Genomic DNA, 21,078 nt, shown 5'->3' with positions numbered 1-21,078 from the left:
TCCTAAGGAAAAAAAAAAAAAAAAAAAACAACAACCTAAGATGAGGTTGCTCTTTAATGTTTGGCTTCTTCCTCTACAATTCAAAAAAGATACCTATCAGTGTGCTGCAGTATTTTCTTTGATATGCTAATTTGGTCATTAGACTTGTATCACAAAATATTTACTGTGCAGAAAAAATGAGACAAAACACATTTTAATCACAAATGTGTGCACAGGACTGCATCTTTTTGAACATGCTGGAATGTAAGCCCTGGATATGAATGATGCAGCTTCTCTCAGTGGTGCTGCTATAGGTGGCACGTTATTTGCACATTTGGAATTTCTTGTGGTTGAGCTCATAAATGCCTAAGCTCGTTTCTTGCAAATTATTGAAGACAATCATGTTTATTGAATACTAAATATGAAATGCTATACGAAACAGTGGGAATGGAGGAATCTTTTTACTCACTATCAGGTCTACCTCTTTGAGCTACAGGATGTATTATTTCCTCTTTTTCTTCAGTGGTCAGTCAGATTTTCTTTTCCATGCAAAATTATTTCCATAGAAGGATATTAAATTGTTTCAAAAATACCTGTAACTTAATGGAGAGGGCACTACAATGGAGGAGGTGGAAGTTACTCTAAAGTGAGGATGAAGAAAGTGAATGGACATAGTTTTTTTTAGACAAGTAACATAATCATAGAGATTAAACAGAACTGTGGAAATTTGGTTATGTCTGTTTTGGACTGAAAGTATAGGAGACTTCTTTAAATTTTGAAAGGATATTACTTGAAATCTGTCATGAAGCTGTGAATCTTGAGGGGATAAAGAAATTCAGAAGTATATCACTTCCTGACCCAACTTATCTTTTCCAATGTTTTCTCAATTCTTTTCTCAATAAAGTGGGTTCCACTCCTAGTTCGATATTCTTCTCCGTGTCTCAACAGCGAACTTGAATGAAAAACTTGACTTTTACTGGAAGCATGAATTATTAGTGATAGACTCGATAAAATGAAAATAATAATAACACTGCCTGATAAATCCAAACTTACAGTTCATCTAAGAATATCTTATATCAGCTTTTATGATCTTCAGTTTATCTGCACCATAGAATTCCAATTTTGGTAATTAACATAAAAAGTCAATGTACTCATGAAAATAAATTTCTTCTTATAGTATAAATATTTATAGCAAAATATTTATGACTGATTCTGTGAAAACACTTTTTTTTTTTTTTTTTTTTTTTTTTTTTTCTGTAAGAAGGTATGAAAAAATTAATAAAATGTCAAGGTTTCATAAACTACTTTTAATTACCAGAGCCGTCATTTTCTCAGATGCTCATATGTTTTGTTGTTGTTTTGTTTTTTAATAGGATCCACTACAATGCATGCTTCAGTAATACACAGTGAATTCTGCTCTAAGTGTGAATTGTACTAAATATATGACAGATTCCCAAGAGAGGTAGTAAACAAACTGAAAAGATAGTAAGATTTTCTCTTCTGTAGTAATGAAGGAAAGTCTTTAACTAAGTGTAAGAGATTATTCTTTTGCACCACTGTCTCAAAGCTTGCTGAGGAACACTGATGGGCAAGTGCTGGGGAAGGGTTGACAAATCCTTCATCTGAGTGACACAGATGGACAAGTCCAGGAAAGTCCTGGACAAAGTAGGCAAAATCTTTTGTCTGAAGATTTGTGAGGCCAAGGGCAATGAGAGAGAGATTAATGCCACAGATTAATGGCTGGGAAGCAGTCTTTTATGTGGGCTTATCTTGAGGAAGGTGGCATCTCAGGGGGTGCTGCACATGACACTTACCCAAGCACCCAGGAATGCCACACTGGCAGAAGAAGGATAAAAAGGGGACCTACAATCATGAGGATAGGTCTCTGACATGAGAAGCCTCACGACCTGCCTCTCTCTCCTGGACTTGCTCTGTGCTCTACCTGCTTGCTACCTAAGGCCAGCCACTCTGCTGCTGCTCTCCCCTGATAGGGTTTCTGACAACCTATTCCTCATGACATGACTCCTGCATGCTGAAGAAGAGGTCTCTGATACCAGAAACCTCACAAGCTGATGCCTTCATGCTGATGGACTTTCCTGGGCCTGCTACCTGAGTCCTACCACTTCCTCCTGGACTTATCCTGTTACTGCACCTGCTTGCTACTGAAGGCCACCATGCTGCTGCTGCTCAGACAAATTCATATCTCATGGGAAACGAAAGTGTGTCATTGTCAATGGTTTACGGGCTGGTTCGGCCCAGTTCCGAGACTAGTGGGGCGGAGGGATTTTGCAAAATCTGCGGCTCCGGAAAAAGGGAACAGGGGACCCCAGAATAATTAAAAGTAGCAGCAATGATCTGAGGAGAAACAAATTAATTTACTAAATATATTATCAGAATGCAAGATAACACACTATAATACAATATAATTAAAATTGAAGCTAATAAATCAAATATAATGAGAGAGAGAATGTCCAAAGGGTGGACAGGCATCACCACAATGCTGAGGTGAGATGCGCAGTCCAGTTGAGCAGCAGGGAGATGGGAGGAGAGCCGACGAAGAAGAGCAGGAGAAGAAGAGCGCATCAGGTGACTTTGCCAGGAGTTATATCTCCTCTCTGTGACCACAAAGTCCCCTGGGGAATGTAGTTCTTCTCTTCTGGGCAGGTACCCAGAGCTTGAGCATTAACAGTTAAACTCCCAGTGTCCTATATGATGTTATGATGTGGAATACCGAAAACCAAAAATCACAAAACCATGACAGTAATTGGATTCCTCCATGTGGAAATAATGGCACCAATTAACATTCATTCATAGGCCTTTTGGTATCTCCACGATCCTTGAGAAATATCCTTACTACAGAATTCAGTATTCCTTGTAGCTAAAATTCATGAATATGAATGCATGACTGGATGGTCCATTTAAAATGGTAAGACTATTTCTTTGAGCCAATGAACACACAACAGCAGGATCAGGGCTACTGTCACTCCATGTTTCTAGTGGAGTTCATTATGTAGTCACTTTAACCAGGGTATTGTATTATTCTTTAATCTCTGATAAACTTAATCTTGGAGTATATAAATAAGATTATATGTGATTACATCTGAAATCAGTTTGATAAATTTCACACAATTTACTTTTAATCAACACTGAAATATGAATGTGATGTGTTGAATGGGAATTAAAATTTGATAAACCGGAATATTTCACGTTCCATATTGAGTCCAGATGGTTACAGATTCTTTAATATATCTATCCATGTGGCATTTGCACATTTGTGTATCTCAGTCTCCCTCTCATTTATGTTTAATGATGGATTGAATCCAAACAATACAAGATGTTCTCCAGCATGTTAATCTTCTGTTAAGTGGACTGATAGTCAGGTCCTTCTGCACAGGATCTTTTTTCTTTCAGTGTAGTCTATTCCAAGACAATCAATCTTCACTTGAAACAGTTGTACTGAAGACACGTTATGTCTGAGTAAATGATAACACAAAGTGCTTCCTAATTATCCAGATAGAAATCTGATTTTATAAGTGTGTGCAACATCCATGCTAGGGTATCAGTTCAATTGAAATCTGAACAGAAGTTACAATTTTGCATATATTATCATACAAAGATTATTCATAAGGCTTTCTCCTTTCCTTTTCCCTTTCCCTTTCTCTTATCCTTCCTCTTCCCCTTCCCAATTCTCTTGGAAAAAGGAAGCATTCCAGATTATCCTATTGCTATGATTTGTCACATCCTTTCAAATTCATTGCCCCCTATTTCTCACCCACTGATAGGAAAGCTATTTTCCTTTTGCTAGGGAAATAAAAGAATAATTAGTTGGATTCCCACCAAAGAAATCAATTAACTGAGATAACAACATCTTCCCTCAGGTCAGGAAGTCCTGTGAGACTTCAGTTGAACTTTACTCTTTAATGGAAGAAAAAGCATGTTCACTAGCACTGAGTTCCAAATTTGCTGGTAACCATAAAAAAGGGAATTAGCTAACAATACGTTTTTTGTATGTTTTACTGCCGTTAGAAATCATTGCTTCAGTACTGCAGGTTCACAATATGTTATCATTTTCACTGCTCATTAGACTTGTGCTGTGCAAACACAAGAAGTCTCTTAAGCTTCAGTGATGAAGGAAATGTTCATTATGTAGTCACTTTAACCAGGGTATTGTATTATTCTTTAATCTAGAGAGTTTCTCTCTTCAAATGTGCCTTGGTATTGAGTTCTCGTTTGAGACATTTATTTCTATCCCACACATCTGTCATTATAGTTGCCATTATTCTATTACATGTATGAAAAATGTTTATGAAACACTGCTGGGGACAATTGAGCTTTATTAATAAAACGTGGTATCTTTTATAATTTATTGTATTTCACTTGAAAAGGAAAAATTTCACTGCTTTGCTTCACAAAAAGTTCTTACCAATATTAGACACTAGTTCATATAATTCTATGTTGAAGAACTGAGGAAGTACTGTGTACATGTGCACTGATCTGAGGCAAGTTCAGTGTGTAAGATTTAGCTTGCTTTTACAAGATTTATATCTAAAACATATACTGAGTCACTATTAATCTCAAATATATTAACTATTTTTTGAAAACTGTCAGTAATCATAAATTCCAAGTTATTTCATCTGAAATTTTTATTAAATCTAAAACGATGCTAACTTTTATAAGATGCAATTAAACCAAACAGAATGAATTGATGAATAGTAATGTAGATTTTCAATATTATAGCACTCTTTTCTTCTACCATAATTTTCCTTCACAAATAATATTGTCTATCTGACTTTATCAATATTGTTTCCAGAACCTACCATAAATTTAATTTTGTACAGAACCTCTGAAATCAAAATAATCAGAATAGTAATATTTAGAATCTGATGTAAAATAAGCATTATTTGATGGTTTTGTCCTTAGCAAATATTAAGTAGGAATTTTCAAATTCCCACTTTTGCATAATACTTTGACAGGATTAATTCCATTTTCCCTTAGCTCAATTACAGGATAATGTCTTCACTTTTGGGCGCTTAAGACAAGGATAAAGGTTCAAAGTAAGAAGTTAGAAATTTATTGGTAGCTGGGACAAGGTCCTTATTTTTGAAGCATCACTACCTCTTATCTTCTCAAAAATGAACCTCTAAGTAATTCACATTAAAGTATCAATTTGGAATAAACAATATTTATAATTTTTATAGAATAATTAATGTTGTCTCTTGAGCTGATTTGAATTATACATTTGTTAGACTCTATTACATTAAACAAACAAACAAACAAACAATGTTCTTAGCTTGCATATCTTTTTTTTTTTTTTTTTTTTTGGGGGGGGGGGGGGGGGTGGAGTTGATTTTTCTGATATTGTTTTACCGCATCTATTATTTTAAAGATTTTATGTTATATTAATTCCTTGGTTCTTTTCCTTCTGATTCTTTACTAACATTCAAAATTAAATTTTAGAAATAAAATAGATGTTTTTTCCCCATAAAAAATGACTTTCTTTTTTCTTTTTTTCTTTTTTTACTGGAACTGAAAACCAAATTAGGAAATATGGGAGAATTATGAGAATATAACTATTTCTAAATGAAGCTGTAAGCATTCAATATTCAAATATTCTAACGTGGTTAAGGTTGATACCAATTACTTGCCTAGTACAGCATAAATAAATTATGTTTTCTGCCTACCCCCTATTCCTTTCTTAGTGATGGAATACTGTTTTACATGTGACTTAAAACTGCTGTTCTTACCTGCTACTTTAAATACTCTTTCTTTCTTGTGCATGGAAATTTCCTTAGCAATCATTATTCATATCTCTTGGACTTTTAAAACAATACTGTATTAGGAGTTACGTCTTGGGGGCTAAAGATTTTAGTTCTGTAGTTCTTGTCACCTTAAAACTCGGAAGTTCTGCATCTATTTTTACCATATTGGTAAATCTACTTTAACATGACATTAGCAAGGAAATGGGGATAAAAATTTGTGTCTGTTGAAATAAATGGCCAAATTCTTATCTATTATATAAAGCAAAAAATATGCTGAAAACTTGCTGGACAATTTCCAGAATCTACAAAAACAACTGTGTGAAGGTGTAAAGGGCATACTATTTTGAGCTGAATAGTTTTTCACTTTGTGGCGATGAACCTGATATCTGTCCACTATTAATATTCATTGTTGAATAGAAAGAAATATGAAAGTCTATGAATTACATTATCAAATTCAGGACAATGGGCTTGAATATCTCACTTCATTGGGATCTGCTAAAAACTATGATCAAAGCTCTCAAAGTATAGCACCTCAGGACAGATGGGAAAGAAAACTGATTATCTCTGAGATAATTTTACATACAGAAATAAAACGTAAAATACTTTTTGTAGAAAAGGAATATTCTTAGAATTGAAGAAGATGGATCTGCTCTTGTCTTCAGCAAGTCACTTACTCCAGATTCAATAACTTGCAGTCAGAATCAGCGACAGTCAGAATTTTATACTAGTGAAAATCCACAAAATTGAGAAATACATCAGCTATACACTTTCTTATTCTATTTATTATTAAAGAAATGATTGCAATCAGGTGAAAATGTACACTGAAATCAACATGTCTGGTGATTATTGGAATGGAAAAGTACCTGAATATCTTTTTAAAACTTACTTAACTAGAAATGATGTGAAAACTAGTTAGTATTAAATTAGAACTTCCACATTCCTGGATAATTCAGGGAACACAGTTGTAACAATATCCCGGCAATAATATTAATATTTCCCAAAATGCTGAGCAGTGTAATCATCCCAGTTATCACCTGATACATTATTACATCTATGCTGACCAAACTGTAAACAAATATAAATGAAATCATACAAAAATAATCATTAAATTTGGCAATATTAACCGTATTTTTATCCATAGAAATAGGATTTCCACTCTGATTTAATCTAAGAGAATAATCTTTTCATAAAAGTATTTCTGTCTCTAAACTATACAATGATACAATGATTTTTTAATTTTTTTTTCCAAGCCAACAGGTAGTTTTTCTGCTCACACCATTAGCCTTGAAGCTATTGCAGTGAATCTGTGTTTGTTCATTAGCATTAATTTTACTAGAAAACATATGAAGTACGAATCTAAGGATTTTTCAATGTTACCAAGAGACAAACTCAAACTTACATGTTCAGAATGATCAGTCAAGCCCAACAGATATCTACTGAGGTAGAAGAAAATGATGGAAATATTCTGTTCTTAGAACCTCTATCTTTGATACTAGATTTTATTTTATTTTATTTTATTTTATTTTATTTTACCTTATTTTATCTTATTTTTTATCTAATTCTTTTAGGAACTGTCAGCTCTGAAAAGCGCTCTGATTGACACAAAGTCAGTTAGTATCTTTCAGTTTTACACAGAGAACTTTGATTCACTGCTATACAAGGTCTTTTATACCATCAATCTAAGACATTAGATTTTACTCTTCTCTATACAAAGATTGACACTCTATCTACACTTATTCTCCCACTCAGATGGAAGTTGCCTGTGTCTTATCACTTAATGTTTTGCCTGAGTTGCGTCTGATTTACAAGGACAGTTTGATTAGTGGATAGCTCAGGAAAAAAGAAGATAAATTTCAGTGACCAGACAATTTGGTAGCTTACAGTTGTATTTAAACAAACAGAAGCCCTACTGTTTCCTCATAGTACAGAACAGCAAAAGTAACTGAAACCAAAATGATGCTCTAAGCAGACGTTGAAGAAGGCAACCCAGAGAATTCTATCAGAGAGTTAAGAACAAAATAATGTACCAGTACAGCCCAAGAGCCTTTTTAGATTCGTAAGAGATTATTCTTTTACACAATTGTCTCAAAGCTTGCTGGGGACACAGATGAACAAGTTCGAACAAGTCCTGGGCAAGATTTGAGAAATCCTTTGTGGAGAGACTGACTGAGGGATGGTTGCCAGACAAGGGCCACGATATGATCAAGTTGGTGAAACAGTAACAATACGGGATTCCAGGCAGGGACACTGTGCCCTTACACTGTGCCCTTACCTTGAAAGAAGAAACAGAAACCGGCTGTCATGAGGCTGGGAGTTTGTAGATATAGGGAGTAGAAACCGCAAAGCTAGCTGCGAAGGCCGATTCTCACAGTTGAGGAACTTCCAATCATGAGCCTCGCTTTTGCAATATGTATGAGCTAATTATCTCATGAATAAATAACCACATTGTACTTAATAAAGTTGAGACCTGTTGATCATGATAGCATGAGACTTGTCTCCTGTGGTCCTTTCTCCGACAATTCTTTGTCTGGAGAATACTGATGGACAAGATCTGGGCAAGGGTTGTGAAATCCTTTGTCTGAGGGACACTTTGTCTGAGGGACACAGATGGACAAGGCCAGGGGCAATGAGAGAGAGATAAGCCACAGATTAATGGCCGTGAAGCGGACTTTTGTGTGGGCTTGTCTCAATGATGATAGCCATCTCAGGAGGTGCTGTCCATGACTCTTACCCAAGCACCCAGGAATGCCATGCTGACAGAAGAAGGAGGATAAAAAGGGGGACCTACAATCATGAGATTGAGGTTTTCTGGCAACAGATTTCTCATGAAGAAGGTGTTTCTGACATGAGAAGCCTCACGACTTGCCTCTCTTCCTCCTGGACTTGCTCTGCGCTCTACCAGCATGCTGAAGAAGAAAGGTGTCTGACATCAGATTCCTCACTTTGGAACTCCTGCATGCTGATGGACTCTCCTGGGCCTGCTACCTGAGACTTGCTGCTTCCTCCCAGACTGGCTCTGTGACTTCTTCTTGCTACTTGGGCTTGCTGCCCAAGGCAGCCATGCTGCTGCTCCCCACCCCTCCCCCCACTGTTTTTGCCTGGGACCTTCAAAACGGTGTACAATGGGACCACTGCTGGATCCTGGTAGTGATTATCCCTGTTTCTTCCCAATCTTTTCTATTGCCCTCCTTCCCTTCCCTGTCTTCCTGATTAGGATTTTTAATAAACTGGTTGGACCAACATTTGAACTGTTGTTTCTTAATCTCATGCCAGGTATACAGATATTAAAAGAACCTCATCTCCCTCCTATGGATTGGAGTGAGACAATAGATAAACCAGTTTGAATAGTTATCACAAAAGAAACTGTTATTTTATATTGAGGATAGGGATAGGTTAACATTTTGAGAACAATGAAGAACAGATATTATGCAGAAAAAAATAAGCAAAATATTTTAAACTTGGATTATTACACTAACCATAGAAGTAAACTGTTAAAATCCCAATATCAATCTGGAAATTTAGTTCAGAAATCCTCTATTTTACATAAGATGAGATACTGCATACTTCTATTACAATTACATCAACACACATTTCTCTGAAGAAATATAAAATTTTTATTATCTGAAAAATTTGTTTTTAAATGTCTTTTTCCACTTTTTGTATATGCTGGTACTCAACTAGCCTCAGAAATGTTCAAATTTCAGCACCAGTAACTACTTTTTTCCCCCCCATCTATTACATTGTAATATCACATTGATAGTTGTGGTATATTTTTATTCCTTACTTAAGCTTAGTTACTAAAGCATATTTGATGTACTTGAAGTACTCAGAAGCGATCTACAGAAAGTGTCCTGAAATATTAACTTAGTGCTTCATTGCTTCAGTCCACACTTCTCATAAGAAATACAATTCATATTATTTCACTACTCAGCATTTTGTGAAGTTAAATTAACAAAATTTTGAGGTATCAACAAAGTGTATTTTACTGATGAATTATATTATTATCAGTGCTATTACTGTACCTATCATGAAGTTTCAGTTACACAGACTTTGGTCTTTGCTGTAGATATTCAGATATGTATCTAAATGGTCATACATTCCTCTCTGAATCATAGAATGGCCTGGGTTGAAAAGGACCACAGTGATTGACCATCTAGTTTCAACCCCCCTGCAACCTGCCTCCTCCTGGTTGGAGGAGTAATTGATCATTAAAATCTGATGAAAACTTGTTTTTATGAGAAGTTGAGGAAGAACAAAATGTGGTAAAGAAGATAACCAAAAAATACATCCAGGTATAAGAGTGAGATAAGAAAACTCAGAGGTAAGCCTTCAGAATTAGTGATCTGATTCAGTCAAATCTTAGCCTATCTATTTTGAAGAATTACCACTGGAAACAGTCTTCAGACAGATTGTCAAATTTACCCACACTTAAGGAGTCTGTTAAGATATCTCATAGTGAGCTATCACAGTGATTAACTCTGAACACAGAAGGTGCAGGTTTTTAACTATCTGTGACATTGTAAACCACGACATGACACAATGACACAGGCATGTACTGTATTAGTCAGACCCCAGTTTCTATCTTCCCCAGTTGAGCTAAGAATAACACTTTAGTGTTAACAACTTAGTAATAGTAGAAAAGCCTCAAAAATAAGTATTTAAGGCAAGCATATACAGTCAAAAGGGAAAAGAACATAATTATATAATTATAATTACAATCATGAGATTGAGGTTTTCTGGCAACAGATTTCTCATGAAGAAGGTGTTTCTGACATGAGAAGCCTCACGACTTGCCTCTCTTCCTCCTGGACTTGCTCTGCGCTCTACCAGCATGCTGAAGAAGAAAGGTGTCTGACATCAGATTCCTCACTTTGGAACTCCTGCATGCTGACAGACTCTCCTGGACCTGCTACTTGAGTCCTGCTGCTTCCTCCCCGATTGGCTCTGCAACTTCTTCCTGCTACTTGGGCTTGCTGCCCAAGGCTGGCCACGCTGCTGTTGCTCTCTGCCCTCCCCTCCCCCCCCCCCCCCTCTTCCCCACTGCTTCTGCCTCAGACCTCTGAAATGGTGTGCTGGATCCTGGTAGTGACTATCTCCACCTTACGCTATTCTTGCTTCTTTTCTATATCTTCTATCGCCCTCCTTCCCTTCCCTGTCTCCCTGGTTAGGATTTATAATAAACTGGTTGGACTAACATTTGAACCGTTGTTTCTTAATCTCACGCCGGGTATGTTATATTAAAACAACCTCCTCTCCCTCCTATAAATTGGAACGAGACAAGATTGATAGCCTGTCTCTGTTTGGCAAAGTATATCACTGGATTTTAGAAAAATTTGGTTGACTTGGCTAAACAAAATGTTTTATTTTCCCAATATGTAGTATCATCATGTAAATCTAGAAAAAAGAAAAAAAAAAAAAAAAGAAAAAAGAAAAAGAAAAAAAAGAAAAGAAAAGAAAAAAATGAGAGCATTCTAGAGAATTATTCTTCCACATATTTCAACCACTTCTTGGCGAACAACAAGCTTGGCTGTTGAGAAACAAAGGCAAGCTGGAATTCAAAGCAGGGCAGTGCTCTCCCCATATGGGCACAGTGCCATAACCTGCAAGCAGGATGAGCATATCTGGGATGCTGATTGCTGCTGGTTCTACTGACAGTTCAGTAATTAATACACAAATTCAAGATAAAAAGTTGGGTCTGAGGTTAGTTTAGGAATATCCAAATGAAAAGGGCTAAGTAGAAGACAGGGTTGAGCACAGAGCTGATCTATAGAAGAGCTCAAGTAGAGAAGGGTGTGTGGGGGGATGCCTGTGGCCATTAGGTATCACTTAGTGGTTGCACTGATAGTCCAGATTCTATTTTAGAATGACATTATTTATGCTATGATTGTACCTATTCCTTCTTTCTGATTGTAAAGGAATTCAAGAATAGGTGTCTCAGCTTGTGCTGTTGTTTGATAGAGCTAATGGCCTTTTAGCAACGTTCTATCTAACTTTCTTTGAACTATGAATTTGTGTTCTTTATGCCCTGTGACAGACTTCAACAGCTAAACTATGCATATCTTTCTTTATATAGCTTGAACTTTACATCAGCTAGTGTATTATGATCACTACATTTTTTAATTTGAAGAAACAGTGAGCACTTTTTCTGTTCATCTTTTTTACTCACGTAACACATGATCTTATAGACCTAAATGTATCACTTCACAATATGTCTTTTTCAGCCTTAAAGATTCTTGTCTATTTAATTATTCCCAGTAGAGTAGTCATCCAAAGCACTGATCTCTGCTACTCTTCTCGTGATCATTTCTTGCTATTTCTGAAATAAAGGGGTCAGAATGGGCTGAAAGAGACACTGAGGAAAAAAAAAAAAAAAGATGCTAATTGTATTTGGCAGCCTTTGTCTGCTGCAAACAGATGTTTAACAGCTGGAACCTGGGCACTTATGTCGGTAAAGTAAGGTAATAACACAATGCTACCTTACATAAGGAAAAAAGAAAACAAATTATAAAACATTTAAAAAATATTTCTTAGACCAGAATGTTTCAGATACAACAACATTCTTGAATGAGTAGATTTGGAATTAAGTACAAAATGAAACAAAACAAACAAACACCTTCCTCTCCCCCAGAATGGCTATTGTTATGTTTAATGTTTTGTTGTTGTTTTTGTTTTACTTATTTCATGAACTGTACAGAAAATAGAGCTAGAAACTCACTGCGATACTATTCTAGCAACAAGAAAATACCTTGAGCATTCAGGAGGAAGGCAGTCTTTTCCTGCGATTTTCCTATTGTATGTTACACATATCTGTGTCAGCCACCAGAAAGTTATCAAATAAAAATCTCAGGTAGGTGAACAAGTGTATCCTGGCTACTCTACTTGCAGCTGAGGAAACAAGACAAATTATTTATCTGCCAGTTCACATTTTGCCATGGCTACATTATCTGCTTCAAGGCAAGCACCAAAGTCCAAAACAGTACAGAAGAAAAGATGTTTTGTCATCAATCACTATGACATTTGAGATAACTAGAGAAAGTGTAGAAGTAATAGGGCTTTAATCATTTCTCAGTAGACAACAGAGGTAAGTTCACTCGTTAAAGATCTGCTTCTGCTTAAAATACTGCACACCAAAAATCCCTAATATTTTAAATTAAGAGATAATGTACTGAACCCTTTGGCAGCCACAGCCATAATTCCATTCTTTAACTTGCACATATTATGATATCTAAATATTGCAGCAGATAACGGGACTAAAACTGTGATGCTGGAATTTGTTGAAAAGAATAGATGGAGGTAAAATGCAAAAGCTAGTATGATAATCTAGAAATCATTTTTTTCATTGTCCATTATTCCCAGACCTCCAAATGACCACGAAAATTGTATTCACCTGCCATTAATTAGAAATGGCATATCTGAGGAAATTATTCACGTACTTAGCTTCACAGAAGCGCCCACACAACCATTTAAATCTCATAATCTCTCTCAACTATAATACAAACATCTATCATTATTTTTAAGAAAATATTCATACCTTAGGATAGCTTCCGCCACAAAGTCTTTGGGAGAAACGAGAAAAGAAACTAGTAATGTTCTTATTTCCCTGATTCAAGTTAGAGACTGTTACTAACTACTTCTTTGTGTGTGTGTGAGACAGAAATATTGTATTTTATTTTTGTAGTTTTTTCCATATTTTAGATTAATTTTTGATTTTTTATTTTATTTTATTTTATTTTTTTTTTGGTACCTACATTGCTACAGTGTCGAACAAGTATAAATGTAGTTTTTGTATCCTAAATATCATACATAGGTGTGTAAAGTACATAAGAGGACTTGCTTCCTGATCAAGATACTGAACTCAGAATTTCAGTTAAGAGTGCATTCTTAATTGCCAGATGGGTAACATGATAAGTTCTCACTCCTGATAATTTTTATTTTCCTTCTGTTCATAATTACTGATTTATCATGATCTAAAAGAGCACTGTGTGGCTAAATGCTCCAAAGTGAATCTTTGTTTCCTATATATGATTACAAATCTTTTTGCCAATGTCATGTATTTATTTAGAATAAATAATCTTTTTTTTTTGCCATCTTTGTGCTGTAGATGTGTTTCAGGTTATCAAATTCAATTTCAGACTATTCTGAGCAAAGCAACTTCAAAATGAAAAAAAAAGTTGTTTCCTTTTATTTTTTTTCTTATTAAAGTATAACTTTAAAGGTGTAAAGTCCATCGAATGCAATGACATTCAGCTGTAGCTGTGCTACCATTCAACAAGGCCTGGATAGAATGAAGAGTTGGGCAGGGAAGAACCTGATGAGATTTAACAAGAGCAAATGTAGAGTTTTACATGTGGGGAGGAATACCCATATGCATCAGTACAGGTTAGGAGATGACTTGCTGGAGAGGAGATCTGTGGAGAAGGATGTGGGTGATCTGGTGGTGGACAACAGGTTGGCCATGGCCAGCAGTTTGCCCTTGTGGCCAAGAATGTGAGTGGTATCCTGGGATACAGTAAAAACAGCATGGCCAGCATGGCAACGGAGGTGATCCTCCCCCCTCTACTCTGCCCATGTGAAGCCACATTTAGAGTACTGTGCCCGGTTCTGGGCTCTCCAGTTCAAAAAAGGCAGGGATCTCTGAGAAGGAGTTCAGTGGAGGGCCACAAAGATGATTAAGGGCCTGGAGCACCTCCCATACAAGAAAAGGCTGAGTAATATGGGTCTATTCAGCCTGGGGAAAAGAAGACTGAGAGGGGATCTGATTAATGTTTATACTATCTAAAGGGAGGTAGGAAGCAAATAGATGAGGCCGAGGTCTTCTTAGGGGTATGTAGTGACAGGACAAGGAGCAAGGGCCTAAAACATGAACTTGGGAAGTTCCTTACAAACATGCAGAATAACTTCCTTACGATAAGGGTGACGAGTGCTAGAACAGGTTGCCCAGGGAGGTTGTGGGTTCTGCTCCTATGGAGATATTCAAGACCCATCTGGACACTTATCTATGTGACCTATTGTAGGGTACCTGCTTTAGCAAGGGAGTTGGAACTGATGAGGGTTGGATTCCAACTCCTGCAATTCTGTGATTCTGTGATTCCAAAAGTATTTTCATTTGAAGATATAAGGCTGGGGAAATGCTTTGTCTTAAGAAGATTTGTTTGAGATTTTTTTTTTCCACAGAAAAATAAAATCATGTTTTGTGAAAAGTTATCATTGTTTCCCAGAATTTTAAGGTACTTTGTTTCATGCTTCACAACACACCTTTGTCATGGTGTTATCTGTCTGGCCTATGATATGTAAAATTTTCTAGCTTAAGTGATGTGACTTAGGAAAACATATGCAAAATAGTCTTCAGAAATCAATTATACAGTAGTATTATAGTGGTTCTGCAATATTAATAAAGGTCCTCAGAGACAGCTCAGTTAATTTTGCTCCAAATATAGTAAATTTATCCTCATGTATTATACATTGTTTAAATTTATGTAATATAAATAATACATAGTAGATAATACTTTATTTATAGGAAATAAATATAATTTCTTTTGTAGTTTTAAGCCACATACTGTTATTCATGTACTCAGTTATGCCAATTAGCTACGCTTGTTACGTATAATAAGTAATATGCGCAACATTTAAAAATTACTTCAAGCAACCTTTAAGATCTTTCACATATATTGTGAGCAATATTATTTCATTTAATCAAAATAGCAGTAGACTTCTATGCTATTTCGGACTCACCTCTAGAGCCTTTACATTCCCAGTTAAACTAACTGTACACACCCATATGTATTTGTGCACAGACACAAAAATACAAAGTCATTCAGCCAATCACACATCCAAACAAAAATGTCACCTCATGAAGATTAAATAGAGAAACTTATGTATAGTCAAATAGGTACATTTTCTAAAATTTCAAGTTCCATTTGAATAAATGAACCTGTTTTTTTAAACCTATTTTTTACTCATCTATATTAAACTTTGGTTTGTAAATTGCAACACAAATTTTACAAACTGAATTATTTCATGAGATTTCCCCATGTCCTACTTTAAAAAATAACTTTTAAAATGGTATTTTACCAAATACATTTATACTTAAAGAGAAAAACAGATTTCTTGAAGACTTACATGGTAAGTATTTCATGCAACCAGACTAAGAATATTATATGAATGCCTATTCCACTTCTGTTTTTTGTACATTTGTTGGAATTCCATAGCCACATATAGAATTCTGACACATTACAATTATAAATTCTATATCAAGAAAGGAATTTTATTTATAGACTATGCTTAGAACTGAAGAAATGAAGTTTTAAGCACATTTTCAACCAAGCATTTGTTTTAGGTAATATGATAAAAATCCCAGTGAGGTATACTTTCACTTCATTTTCACATACATTTAGAGTTATTTGCTGTTCATGAAGGGGAATTTATGACTTTATGAAAAAAATATTTCTTTGTGATTTGTCATCGTTGAACATGGCCTTAACATTGTCTATTCAAGAAAGCGTCAGAAAAGGAAGTAAAGCAGAAATAACCATAATCTTAACACAAACATTAAAAAAACCCAAACAAACAAACAAAAAAAACCCACCTTAAAACATGTTAATATCTGTGGAGGAAAAATACCTGTTCTCATCGTAAGCTTCCAAATTAAACAAAGAAAATTGAATTATGCAATGAAAACTTCAGAAGAAATCTTCATCCCATGTTCTTATGTTATTCATTAAAAATGATGGCTCAATATGTACTTCAAAAAAAGATTCTGATTTGTGTGTGTGTGTTGGGGGTGGGAACTAAGTTCTATGTGAAATAATTTTATTTCATCATGCCAGATGTTGTCTGGTTTACTATTATTAAACCTAAAACTGTCAGTCGCAAATCATTTAAAATCACTAGCATAACAAATTCCTTTTAGTAACAGAAAGAAACACAAGCACAGCTGCTCAATACAGGTCCCATTTGCCTTCAGCCTCTTTTGCCTAAAACTTCATTTCACACAACTTCCTTAAAAATAAAAAAAAAATGGTCGAAACATCAGTCTTCATTGATAACAGGTGTTACATAGTTTAACCTTATTAGCATAATACTTTAATAGCTTCTTACTTCTCAGTTTTGCAATGTGACAGCTGTACAACATGCACTATACTGTCTGAGTCTGGACTGGTAAATCCTCCACTTCTGATTGCAAAATATTTCTTTCAGCTCTATAAGGAATTAGAACAGAACTCACAAAATGGAAATGTGAATGTATGCCATACATATTCAAAAAAACAACTGAGATATTTGGCTACATTTTCATAAACTGTTTTTTATAGGGGAAAAATTCTACAGTACTGTGGTTCTAGGTAATATAGAGGTAGGCACTATCGTGAGGCACAGAATAAGAAAAGAATTAGAGGATTAACTGCAATTTTAGCTGCTACTTGAAGCTTGGCTGTGACAGATATCAGTCTTTAAACCCGATAAAGATTTAGTTAATTATTTATGATGATAGTGATTTAGTGGTGGATATGGCTGATTGACATCTTTTCTTCTTAACTTTTTTTAAAGCAGAAAAGTATCTTTTTTAAAATGGCAGTAATTGTAAGAAATAGGCTTTTTTTTTTTTTTTTTTTTTTTATAGAATGTTAGAAATAGAGAGCACCTCAGAAATTTGAGTTAAAAGAGAAAGCAATTATTCTTCTGTATTCTGTGTACATTACAAGGCAGTTTGTGTCTGGAGTTATACATATATAAGAGAAAAGAGACCGTTCAGGAAGGTTAGTACCATGAGAGCAAGAAAAGGCTGGTTTCAGATACAGTTAAGAGGGAGTTGGTCAAATACCATATGCCATTGGAGGACAGCGTTTTGGAGTCTCACAGAACCTAGATAACCCTATCAAAAATACCAAACTTGTGTACAGAAGGAGCAAAATTGGTACCTATAGGTAGAATGTAATTAGGAGTGTTAGGTTGTTCATCAAGGCGGAATTAGGGACAACAAAAGGAAGTATATAGGTGAATGAGGAATAAGCAAGCATTGGAAAACAGTGAGAAGGGGGAAATAAAATGGATTGCTTGAGTGAAAGCAGGCTGTTGGTTGGTATTATTGCCTGACTGAGCCCAATGCTGGATCACTGCCCTTTTTGTTAGTTTCCATTCATAAGTGGTTTTCTGTGTGTGTGCATGTGTGTGTGTGAGAGAGAGAAAGACAGAGAGAGACAGAGAGAGAGAACTTCATCTGGACAAGTCAGAAAGTAGATGAGAAGTCTATGAACCCACAACTGAAGTAGAGCTATGATTCCAGGGACCTTAAACTCTAGACTAGCACTGTATAAACTGGGATCTGAAAGATATGAACATACCAAAGACTGAAGGCTGTACAGAGCCAGTTACTAGAGGAGTATGTATTTGTGTACATACTTGTACATACACAGTACCAGTAAACTCAAGTCCTTAGTAGCCTGACAGAAGGAAAATGATGGGTCAATTCTGTGGTTCGTGTGAATTGTCTTTCTTTATACAGATGATGATAGAGGCATTATTCTCTGCCTGTGTTGATCCATGTCTCTGGCTGGCCATGTCAATCAAGACCATGAGTATCCAACCTTTTGGCTTGCCAGGGACTCATTTAGTGAATAGAAATTGTCTTGGGCCACATATACATAGGTCGTTCCAGAAGTAATGCTTCCAATTTATTTTCTTGGAAACTACAACAGATATAAAGAGCTAAATAACACTATTTCATAGAGCAAATCTCTGCTACAAAACACTGTTTTTCAATATAGTCAGCACCATTAGCAATGCATTTTCACCAGCAATGAACAAGAGTGTTTATGCCACTCATCAAAATCTACACCAGTGAACATGACCCAGTATCACTAACACTGAAACACACCACCCAACTGCCTCACTGTGCTGACATTCACTGTTTGGTCTTCCGAAGTATTCAGCAAGCATTGGTCAGTGGGTGGCATTTTTGCACATGGAGGAATTCATTGACATACCTTTGCTCCACACTTCCATGTCAGATGCCATTTTGTCAGACTGGCCTCTGCTTACAACTGTCACATGGCAATAAAATGTAACAGAATGTTGGTGGGAATGTTCAGCTTCTACTGCCATGCCACCAACAAAATAGAACAAGAAGCATTACTTTCAGAGCAGCTTTCACAAAATATACAATATCGGTAATTTAAAAGTGACAAAACATTTTAATTCTTTTGTTTAAAACATTAAAAAAAAGAGGAACAAAAACATCAAGCTAGTGAGATATTTGACATTGTTTTTGTGAAACTAACACATCAGTTTGTATTGATAGCAGTGGTTGCAGTTCTTAGTGAGGCCTCAAGGTGTTCATTAGATATTTTAATGAAATTTTACTCTTCCAGTACTTCAACTTTTTCAACAGTTGTTCAAAATGTGTGTACTACCAAAAAGTGATTACATGAATAAGGTGTGATTGTGAAGCAGAAGATATTTTTTCTCTGCTAAGATAGGGGTTATGAAAGTCCAATAAAAAGATATGATTCAATTTTTGAATTGAATAACTCTGTATGTCTCTGTATGTTCTATTTGAATATTTGGCAGAAATGTATTTATATATGATCTTGCAAAAGTAAATTTGTTTTGTTTTGTTTTGTAGTCTTCAAAACCAAAATGTGGGGGTCAACATGCCCAAGGGACAGGAAAACATCCAGAGAGATCTAGACAGGCTTAAGCAGTGGGCCCAGGCAAACCTCATGAGGCTCAATAGGGCCAAGTGCAAGGTCTCGCACCTGGATTGAGGTAACCCCCACTACCAATAAAAGCTGGGAGATGAAAGGATTTTGTAAAGCCCTGCTGAAAAAGGCCTGGGAGTACTGGTGGATGGCATGAGCAAGCAATGTGTCCTCAAAGCCCAGAAAGCAAATCATACTTTGGGCTGCATCATAAGAAGTGTAGTCAGAAGGTCGAGGGAGATGATCCTGCCCCTCTATTCTGTAATGGTGGGACCGCACTTGGAGTACTGTGTCTTTATGTAGAGTTCTCAGAACAGGAGAGACACGAACCTGTTGGAGTGTGCCCAGAGGAGAACCACAAAAATGATCTGAGGTTTAGAATACCTTCCGAGGACAGGCAATAACAGTAGCCACATATATGGAGACTGAGAATCACACACGATGGAGACTAGAGAATCTCTCTTGTGTGTGACTAAGCTGGAGTGCACAAGAAGCTGGGAAGTGACAGCTTCCCAAACTGACCAGAGAAATATTCCATACTGTACAACATTATTCTGAATGGCTGGGCATTAGATGGCTGGTGGTGAGCAATTGTATTTTATCTTTCTTATTAAACTATCCTTATCTCAACTGAGTTCTTGCACTTTAATGTTTCTCATTTCTCTCCCCAGTGCCACTAAGTGTGAGCAAATGAGAGGCTGTTGTGCTTAGTTGACTGCTGGGTTAAACTACAACACTAATAAGTACAGAATGAGAAAGGAAGGTCATAGAATCATAGAATGGCTTGGGTTGAAAGGGACCTCAAGGCTTATCAAGTTACAACTCCCCTGCCATAGACAGGGTTGCCAATTGCTAGATCAAGTACTTGATCAGATTTCCCAGGACTCCATTCATACTGAACACCTCCAGGGAGGGGGCATCCACAGCCTCTCTGGGCAACTTGTTCCAGCACCTCTGGGCAGCGCTGCTGGGTGGCTCACAGTGCCCAATGGCTGTGATGTCCCAATCCCTCAGTGCTGGAAGCATTCATTCCTCTCCTCATGCTGCTCATCTCCTGGCTCAGAAGTAGTCCCTGCACTGCATATTGCTGTCCTCACGCTTCTGTTATGAATGGGATGAAATTATCCTCCACCACGAGGTGAAGAGGAGAGACCTGTGTAATGCCAAGGGGCAGATAGAGCTGTCCTAGGCCATGGCCATGAAGAAGTGGTCAGACACTGGAACGGGCTGCCCAGAGAGGTAGTGGAGTCACCAATCCTGGAGATGTTGAAAGAACGTTTAGACGTTGTACTGAGGGACATGGTTTAGTGAGAACTACTGGTGATAGGTTGGACTGGAAGATCGTGAATGGCCTTTTCCAACCTTGGTGATTCTGTAAGTCAGTGCAAGGATGTATTCTATGATAAAAAAAAGACAAACACACTAGGGAGAAAACCCCAAAACTACATTTTACTAGCTGTTAAATCACATACATTACAAATAACGGGACAGACCCTTACACAGCAGAAGAATTTTTTCAGTGTTCAGAATTCTCTAGAGCAACCTAATCCACTCAGACATCTACATTACATAATATAGACTATATGAAACAATTATGATTATGAAAGAGAAAACTTGTGGGAAGAAATAAAGAGTATTTCTTAGGG

This window comes from Phasianus colchicus, chromosome 4 (genome assembly GCF_987193195.1).
Source record: "Phasianus colchicus chromosome 4, bPhaCol1.hap1.1, whole genome shotgun sequence".
In the NCBI taxonomy this organism is placed as follows: Eukaryota; Metazoa; Chordata; class Aves; order Galliformes; family Phasianidae; genus Phasianus; species Phasianus colchicus.
Note: the sequence above shows the minus strand (reverse complement) of the source record.